The following is a 10,220-nucleotide window of genomic DNA, read 5'->3' as shown; positions in this document are numbered from 1 at the left end:
CGCTCAACTCTACCTTTTGAGATATGAACTAAGCACTTATGCCATAATGACGCTGACTTTTCCTTATTTAATTTGCGTTTAGTACCACGTGATTCCACATGCAAGGTTTCATTATAGGATGCAATTGTTTCTAGCAAATAAAGGTTGTTATAAGCATTCAAGTAACCCGTTCCAACACCATTTGAATTTAAAGACAAACTAAATTGATTATTTCCAAAAGAACAAAAATATCCAAATTTTTCCAACAAAGAAACAGAAACTAAATTCCGTCTAAAAGACGGTACAACAAAAGTGTCCTTCAAATCCAAATAAAAACCAGTTCCTAACAACAACCTAAAATGCCCAATTGCTTCAAGTTCCACCGATTTTCCATCACCTACAAAGATGTGTCGTTCACTATCACTTGGCTTTCGGTAGCTCAGGCAACCCTTTCTTTACACGCCATGCATGATACTTGGTACAATCTTTTTTCACATGTCCAGACTTGTTGCAAAAGAAACAACCATCTGAATCCTTCTGTTGTTTCTTTTGGACTGGACCTTTAGCAGCTTCATTCTCATATTTCCTTTTCTTGCCCTTATCTTTACGAGCAGTGGCCAAGTGAGCACTTTCAATTTTGTCCTTTTTCAACCTTTTTTCCTCTTGCACACAATGAGAAATGAGCTCATTGAGAGTCCATTTCTCCTTTTGACAGTTGTAACTAATTTTAAATTGGTTAAAGTGTGCAAGAAGTGCTAACAAAACCAAAAGTACAAACACATCATCAGAAAGCTCAATCTTAAGTGTCCTAAGTCTTGAGACAATATGATGCATTTCCATAATGTACTCCCTTACATTTCCCTGACCCTTATACTTCATGGTCATCAAAGAACCAATAAGTGTTGTCATTTCAACCTTATCGTTTTTAGCAAAACGTTCCTTAATTTGTTCAAGGAAATTCTTGGCCTTAGTAATCCCTTCGGTTTCTGTGCCCCAAAAGGCTTCTGGGATGCTATGTTTCAAAATCATTAAACTCATGCGATTTGAACGATCCCACCTCTCAAAATCCATTTTCTCATCACGGGTGCTTTCCTCAGTGAGAGGTGCAGGTTGTCCATCCCTTAATGCATGGTCTAAATCCATACATCCCAGAACTATTAGTAAGTTCATTTTCCAATCCTTGAAATTGGTCCCATTAAGCATAGGAATAGAATTAATATTAGCAGATATTGAGGTAGCAGAAGATGAATTAGTTGAATATAGAACAAAACAAACAAAACAATCTCACATCAATATGCATAATCAAACAATAAATTCAAAAATTGGTTAATCTCATCTCAAGATACCAAGCACACCATTAATATTAAGTCTTTGGACAGTAATATTAACTGTAAGTAGTACTCTTGTTGTAGCAATCAAACATTGACAATATATTATGTCAAACAATAAGTCAATCTTTGGATTAACATATTGCTCACACAAGATACTTTATAATTGTCACACATTTATCACTACAGGTATGCATGAAATTTGGTCAAATATTAACTTACCTTTGGGTTAGTTAATATATGCATGAATTACATACACACAATTATTTTGATATTTTAATTAAATTAATCTACACAAAAGAGATCACTTTGGTGATATTTTGTTTCAATTAATTATTTTAAAATATTAGATATTTTTGATAAAATCCAAAACCAAAATTTAAATTTTATCTTCACTTAAATATATATATATATATTAACAACATTGTATAATATATATACAAAAAATTTAATATTAATATTAGAAATATTATGTGTAATCAATATTAATATTAATATTAATATTTATCATAAATAATTAATATTAGAAGAAAACTAATATTAATAATCAATATTTCATATATAATTAAAAATTATAAATATGCTTATTATGTGTAAAAAAAGATCTTACTAATTTTTTTATTATTTATTTAAAAAATAAGAAAAATTTAGCGTGACCAAGTCATTTAAAATTAAAAGGTCCAGTTAAACCAAATCATAAAAAGTGGTTTCACTAGTCACAACTTTTGGCAATTTAGTGCCCTGTGGTTTGCAGTTTATATGAGCACACATAATCTCTCTCAAGCACTCACACTCTCAATCTCTCATCCTTTCTATACCAGTCGACCATCTCTCTTAAACTCTCATCCTCTAAAACTAATTCATTCTCTCAAATTCAACGAAGCTGACTCTATCATTTTCTTAAATTCAACGACGCTGACCCTATCATCCTCTCAGACTCAACGCCACTGTTGCTCAGATTTATCACTCCCATTCGAAAGCTCGTTACTGTGTTTTCTACCTCAACCTTCTATTTGTTTTGTTTTTAAGCTTTGATTCTTGTTCGTCATTTGTTAGTTTGGTATTTTCTATGTGTTTGATTTGGATATTATTAAAAAAAATTGTAATAATGATTCTTTTTTACTTATATCTTTTTTTTTTATAAGGGATGCTTGGAATTTGCTTTTTCCTTCGCTTTCCTCGGAGGAATATTCGCATCTTTTGAATTTGGTTTTCTATCAGGTAAAAATCTACTTTATAAGGTTTAGGAAAAGATTGTAGCCGCAAGATGACAAGGTATGAGACTTCTTCACTTATTTTTCTTTCAAACCTAATTAATATAACCCCGTGCTTTAATCCTCTCTAGTCCCATATTCTGGCTTTTTGTCTTGTGCTATATTCTGCCCTTATTTGATATTCATGAATTTTTGCTTGGTCTGCTTAGACTTCCAATTCCTCCAACCTCCAACAAGTCAATATGTTTCCCATTGATAAGTTTTTCTACACAAAAAGTTAAAACTATAAATTTGAGCAGAAATCAAATAAGAAGAATTCAAACAATATGCTTTAAGAAAATAGATTTAAATTTAAATATAAACTAATAAAACTCACAATAATAGGTATAATACGATAAAATTTCAAACATCTAATATCATAGATTTTACTATACATTGTAAATAAAAGCTCATCTATTCTCAAAATAAGTTTTCGAAAATAAATACAACTTACTTTCTTAGAGTATAGAAGTACCAATTATGAATGAATAAAACAACCTAGAAGATATTCCAAAAAAATGTATGCTTTTAGCTAGAGCAATATATGACTAACAAAACAAAATAAACATAAAAAGTAGAACAATAATGAAAACCAAACGCAACTTATAATTTTAGAGAATGGTCTAGATTCAAAAGAAATATAATAATGGAGGCTTATGGTACCGCGGTACAGAAAGTTCCCAAAAATGACACTTGGGGTGTCATAATACTATTTTTTCATTGTAATTATAGCGAATATTCTGTAATTTTTTGAGAAATTTTGAATAGTTTACCGTACTAAAAATAAAGTTCAAAATAGTTGTTTTTATATGCATATAAAAAAACAAATACATGTGCAATAAGTTGTTTAAACTTCATTTTCAGCATTGTAAATTATTCAAAATTTCTTAGAAACTTATAAGAGATTCACTATAACTATAATGAACACCATCGTAAAAAAAAATTAGATCAAGACACCCTCACGTGTTAATTTTGAGAGTGTGATGTAGTGGTACAATCTTGTTAGTGGATGTATCACAAACTCTCACAAAATTAATATAGAAAAAAGAAAAGTAATACTCATTTGACCACTACAAAATTATGTCATTTTTATTAAAATTAAATTAAAAAAAATTCGTAAAAATAATAATTAATACCTTAAAAATTAACAAAAAAATCATTTTAAAATATTAAGAAAATAAATAATACTAAACGTTTCAAATTAATTAAATAAATTTTCAAATATTCAAAAATTAAAATCCTAATTAATAACAAATAATTTTTTTTATCTTTTTCTTTTCTTTTACAATATAAAATAAATATATCTTAAAATAAAAATTAAAAATAAATCTTAAAACAAAGATTTCTCCCCTTCATCCTTCTCTTTTGAAATTAAAAGTTTTTTATTTGTTTAAGTCTTTTGTCCTTCGTCCTCCTTTTTAATTAATTTTTTTTATTTATTTTAGTATTTATTTTAAATTTTCATTCTAAAATAGATTTATTTTATATTGTAAAATAAAAGGAAAAAGTAAAAAAATTATTTGTTATTAATTTTTTATGGATTTAATTAATATTTTTAAGAAAAAAATTAAATTTTTTTTAATAAAAAAATGCACAATTTGGTGGTGATTAAAGTTCGAGATGTAAAATTGTTAATTATTCCACACAGGACATTGTTACATAACAGACAAAATTCCACATCATTAATCTTTTAACCACCTGTGACAAAATCTAACAGAAGTCTCATATTTCAGTAACGTGTATAGTTTTAGGGGAATTTTTAACATCGCGAATCATTCGGGGACACGATCATATAGTGATGATAGTTTGGGGAACAAAAATACTATTTATTCTAATATATATATGTGTGTGTGTGTGCGCGCGCAGGGATACATGCAATATACAAAATTAATGAAAAAAAATGAAGAATTAGCTTATGATTATATAGGATTATCAGTTTTTTGGAGACTAGAAGCAAGACTAAGATGAACGGTAATAGCTGCAACAGTGAGAATGAAATGAAAGTAGAGAAGAAAATGAGTTTATTGAATGATTTCAAGTGAGGAAATACAAAGGAGAGAGACTTACGTAGGCAACTCTACTGAATTAGTTATAGCACAAGTAGTTACAACTAGTAACTAGATCCCAACACAAGTATTACAACTAGTAACTAGATCCCAACTAATTGAGACACAAAGTAACAACCTTAACTAAATAACATACTAACACAATGTTTAATACCTTTAGCTTTTTTATCTTTTCTACTCTCTCTAATATAACTCTTCTTATTCCTTTTCTGCATATTATATATATATAATATATAATTTTTAGATTTCAAAAAAACAAAAAATTGAAGGAGAGACATTTCAATCCAATTAAGCAAAGAAGATACATCTACAATTAAAATAGTCACAAAATTCTTAAATATTGTACGTAGAAAATATTATAGACAAGTTAAGGAGGGAGAGGAAGAAAACTTGCCGCCGCCAAATAGAGAGATGGGAAAAGAAATGGTGCTGCCACAATAGAGAGAGGAAAAGAATGCTTGTCGCCGAGAGAGAGAAAGAGAAACCTTGCCGCCGACAGGGTTAGGGAGTAATCTTCAGTTGATCTGAATTTGAGTTTGTATCTAGAAATAGACAAGTGTGAGAAGGGAAAGAGATGAGAGAGTTTGGTTGTGAAAACTTGGGTCTAATATTATGTTTTGGGTTTTGGCGCACAAATTAGAAATTTGGGTGCGATCAAAATTTTTTTGGTAATGCGTGAAATAAATTCTAAAAATTAATTGAAGATTAAAAATCATATATAATAATATTAGGGACTAAATACAATGCATTCACTAAATTAGCAGCATAGATACATTTTTTATTTATTTTCGGCACGTGGAAAGTTATAATCTCAATTGTTTTATATGATGGTGTATATTATAGTTATTTAGAATATTTCACAAAATTTTGAGAAATTGTGAATAATTTATTGTTCTAAAAATAAGGTTTAAACAACATGCTGTACGCGTATCTTTGCTTGAAACATACTATTTGAACTCTTTTTTTGACAATGTAAATTATTAAGAAATTTCTCAAAATTTTGTGAATTTTCTAAATAATTACAATGTATACACCGTCATATAAAAACATTAAAATTATAATTGTCCAAACACCGAGAAAAAACCAAATGAGATGCACAATTACAGTTGCTATGCACTACACTCTTCCCCAATAATAAATTATAAATTATATTCTTGTTTATTGTTAGCAGTGAAAGAGTTGCGATCCGTATATCATTGATAATCTCACCAAAAGGTAGTAATTTTCAGGCTTTTCGTTAAAATTTAATTAATTTCATGATTTAAGCATAACTCAAATTTCTTATCAAAATCATTTTATTATCAAAACTGTTTTGCCAACAAAATTTTTACTAAATATTAAAGGTGTTTAGTATTTATTTACATATTTAACTAGGGTTGATTCCATCATTATACATGACTAAATTTAACAATACTATATTTAATTTAAATTGTAATAATTTACTACATAAAATATTCAAATACAAATTAGAAGCAATTCCTTATATCAAGAGAAATTTTGGCAACTCATAAATTTACTATTACACTGCAATCATAAATTTTGCACGACAGAAAATTTCTTTTACAAAAATATTATTTGCTCTCTTCTTCAGAGGCGGCAAGATTCCTCCTTCTCAAGCGACCCACGACGCCAGCAAGAAGCTTTTACTTCCGTAATCAGCCACCACAAACCCAGCAAGGAGAGAACTCCATGAACGCCAGCGAGAAACCTCCATGGACGCCGCCATGAACTACTTGCTCTCTCCTTCCCAGGCGGCAATACCACTCTTTCTCAGGCGACCTATGGCGCCGATTACAGCCAATCTCGACCTGAAACAACACGACAGCTGTAGCCGATCTAGATCTGGTTTCACTTATATTTGTTTGTTGATGTGCATTCAACGTAAGTTCACCACAAAAAGCAACGATAAATCAACAGTGATCTCTGATGTCGTGTTGTTTTTGTATTGCGGCATCTGATGTCGTATTATTTTTGTGTTGTGACCTCTGATGTTGTATTGTTTTTATGTTGCGATCTCTGATGTCATATTATTTTTGTGTTGCAAGATCACCACAAAATCAACAGTGGTCATGGATGATTGTGTTGTTGATAAAATCCGAAGAAGAAGATAAATAAAATAAATAATGAAAGAAAGAGATGGAGAGAGTGGTCTTGGGCACAAGAAAAGAAAAAAGAAAGATAATGAGTACTAAGCATCAAAAAAGAAAAGAAAAAAGCTAAGAAGGAATAAAGTAAAAAAAACACCACAAGATGTCGAAAACTCATAAATGTATGTAGCTTGTTTTTATTGAAAGAAACAAATATTAATAATACTTTTAACTGTACCACCCATCTCCAAATTTTTTTATTTTTTTTAAATAGGACTTTTATTTATCTCTATCTCTTTATTTGCATCATGCACTTCCATTTTCTCAATATTATATTATTATTTTACAATCCTTTACAGCTGTTTGCAAGTGCTCCTTGAGGCTTACAATTAGTTTTTAAATTTTAAAATAATTTTTCATATAGTTTATGCCCTGTTATTGCACAGTTTTCGTCACTTATAAACATCACATATAGTTCGTTCTATTCTATTTCTCTTAAGATGCTTTGGTGTTGTTTTTATATATAAAAAAAAACATAACTAAACAAAATTAAAAATAACGTAACATTGATAATAAAAAATTGTCTGCAATCACATATGCATTACCTAACTAAAAGATTAATATATATATATTTATATTCTTGCATAATCCAGAATTTAAAAAACAAAAACAAAAAATGCATTCATATGATGCACATCACATATAAACAAAATTAAAAAAAAAAAATCACACACACACAACAAAACAAAACTCAACAAATATCATAACAACAACTACACTACAACAACAGACAAACTACAAAACGACTCCAACATCTAAAGATTCACAGTCATTCCTGAAAGGTGACTTCAAAGCTACTCCAGGCTTGACACTCCTCTTTTGAATATCATGAGTAACTTTAACCTCAAGTACTAATTGGACAACATCTAACTCATGAACATCAATACCTATCGCAACGTGACTTCAACATCAAAACAACTAATAAATACAAACACCACAATCACTGTCAACATTATCACTTGCTTCTTCAACAAAAGTACTCAACAAAGAACAATACAAAAACACTGCAATCACTATAGAACAACATAAAAACTACTTATAACTATTAAAAAAAATGAAAAATCAACAAACCAGAATAAAACTTGAAACATAAACAAAATTTAATAGATCTTGCTTATCTTCTTACTAAAAAAAAATCCTAAAACAACACCCAAGTACAACCTAAACATTGAAAGAGCCCAACACAAACCCTAAAATAACACTTAACAAAAAAAATAAACATACCATAATAATTATAAGAACTAACACTAAACAACATATCTCAATCATTCAAGCATTACATCAAACACATTGCATGCATAAGGAAAAATAGCAAATATATACAAAAATAGAACAAACAAACCAAAAAAAAAGGTAACATAAGCATAAAAAGCAGCAAAACAATAAATTACACTAACAATAAGGGAACAAAAAAATCAAATCAACAAAACGAAAAAAAATAGCATCGTTGTTGGCACGCCGACGAAATGGTGATCAGAATTGAGGAAGACGAGCTTGGACATGGAGGTGATCGAGGAAGAAGAAGAAAAGGAGGAGAGAAAAAGTAGCGGAGGAAGAAGAAGAAAAAGAAGAAGAAGAAGAAGAAGAAGAAGAGAGAAAAATGTGATGGAGGAAAAAGAAGAAAGAGAAAAATGGATGTATGGTGGGTAATGTATGTGTTAGTGAACATTTAGTATTTTTGTAAATTAAAAATTATAAAAATAGTAGAAAGGATAAACTAAAACAGTATAAAAGAAAAATTAGCCGCCTGATAATAAAATTGTAAAAAAGGGGCACATTTAGTCATTTTATGTCAAAATCTTTTTTTATTAAGCTCAACAATGATCCCAATTTTGTATGTAATGCTTTATGGATCCAATGGTGAACATTCGATATTTTACAAACACATCCTTCTAAAAATTAATTTTGTTTACCAAGGTATAGCTCTTATCTATGTTAAGGTAATAATATGATGACTTTTGGATCTAATGGACATTATTTCCAACTTTTTAAACACAATCATTTAAATCCTTAATTAATTCACATATTTAATTTAAAATATATATAATGCTAATTAAAGGGTTATTCCAACAATTTGTTTGGATATCTGAACCATTCGGATAGCCCGTCCGGATAACCTAACAACCTTTTTGGTTCACTAGACAACTTGACGAGATATCCGAAAAGCTTTGTCCAGTGATCCTGACAAGTTGTTTGGTTATCTCAACAAATTGTCAAGTGATCCCAAAAGCTCTGTCTAGATATAATGTCTCCTAATTGTGTATACTAGTTACTTATAATGTAATTAAAGCATGAGAATAAGGATTCAAAATGTAATAAATAACATTATTCGCATTGATCCTAATAATTGGTTTTGAAATACTTTTTTATGTGGTTTGACCCTAATAATTAGACTACGTCCATGCGTATAAAGATATGCATTTGAATCTATTAAATGTCACTTTTTCATATTGATGTTTTATTAAATTGATTTTAAATTAAAGTTATTTTATTTAAATATTTGTAATATTTTATCAAGACATTTGATAACTTATTTTGGTTTTAAATAATGTTTAATATATTGTAATAATTTAAACAAAAATAGAGTTTTAGTTACCCGAGTTAATAAAAACTGTCTTATAAAAAAAATTGATCATAAAAATAATTTATTTAAAATAAAATAAAAACTTGAGTCATTTGACCACTAACAGTCAACAAGAACACCATTGATTTGTGTGATTGTTAATCTTGGAACACTAGGGAGCACTCCCTATCATTGATGAGGTCTGAAATACCCCGTAATTATCCATGATTGGTAGAAACTGCTACCTTAGTATAAGATCAGTGGCGATTGACAACGATTGCAGCCCTTTGAGAATTGAATTCCTAGTTTAGTTACTTCTCCAATTAGTTATGTTGACTATCCCAAATTCGACTTCTACTACTGGCTAATATGCACTAACTATGTTTATTGTCTACTTGTTTACCGAGTTTTTCGGAAACGAATAACTAACAGAATAATAAAAAGATAAGAACTGTAGAAATACTGAAATGTAACTAAACAAACAGTGTTTTTACGTGGTTCAGGCGTTAACAAGCCCTAGTCCACGAGTCGATATTATTATACTTGGAAAAGGTTACAGTAAGATGGCTGGTGCACAAGAACTTCACACACTCACAATGTTTCTCTCGGGTTCTCTTGAAGAAGATGAAGCTAGAGAGATTCTGGTAAAGTTTTTTCTATGTGATCTCTCGGTCCCCCCTCTTCTTGTAAAATGAAGGGGCCTTTATAGCTAGGGTTTCGGATTAGGGTTTTTCTCCACGTACATGAGTCTTAATTACACCAGCCATAAATAGGGGATACAATTACTGTAGTCGCATGGCTACAAGACTCTATGTGGGTATATTTACGTGAAAGTATGGGGAACACACAAAGTCAGCCGTCTTTTCCAAGTTGTCAGCGGAACA

At 29.6% G+C, this 10,220-nt stretch overlaps 1 long non-coding RNA gene across 1 annotated transcript; it reads left to right on the top strand.

Annotated features, from left to right (window-relative positions):
* Nucleotides 1–2,056: 2,056 nt before the first annotated feature.
* Nucleotides 2,057–6,931, top strand: LOC133795960 (uncharacterized). Its single transcript, XR_009875399.1, has 3 exons — nt 2,057–2,528; nt 5,798–5,841; nt 6,218–6,931. It is a non-coding gene; the product is annotated as an uncharacterized LOC133795960 (long non-coding RNA).
* The last annotated feature ends 3,289 nt before the right edge of the window (nt 6,932–10,220 follow it).

Source organism: Humulus lupulus, chromosome 1 (genome assembly GCF_963169125.1).
Source record: "Humulus lupulus chromosome 1, drHumLupu1.1, whole genome shotgun sequence".
Classification (NCBI taxonomy): domain Eukaryota; kingdom Viridiplantae; phylum Streptophyta; class Magnoliopsida; order Rosales; family Cannabaceae; genus Humulus; species Humulus lupulus.
This window is presented reverse-complemented; position numbering and strand designations above follow the sequence as displayed.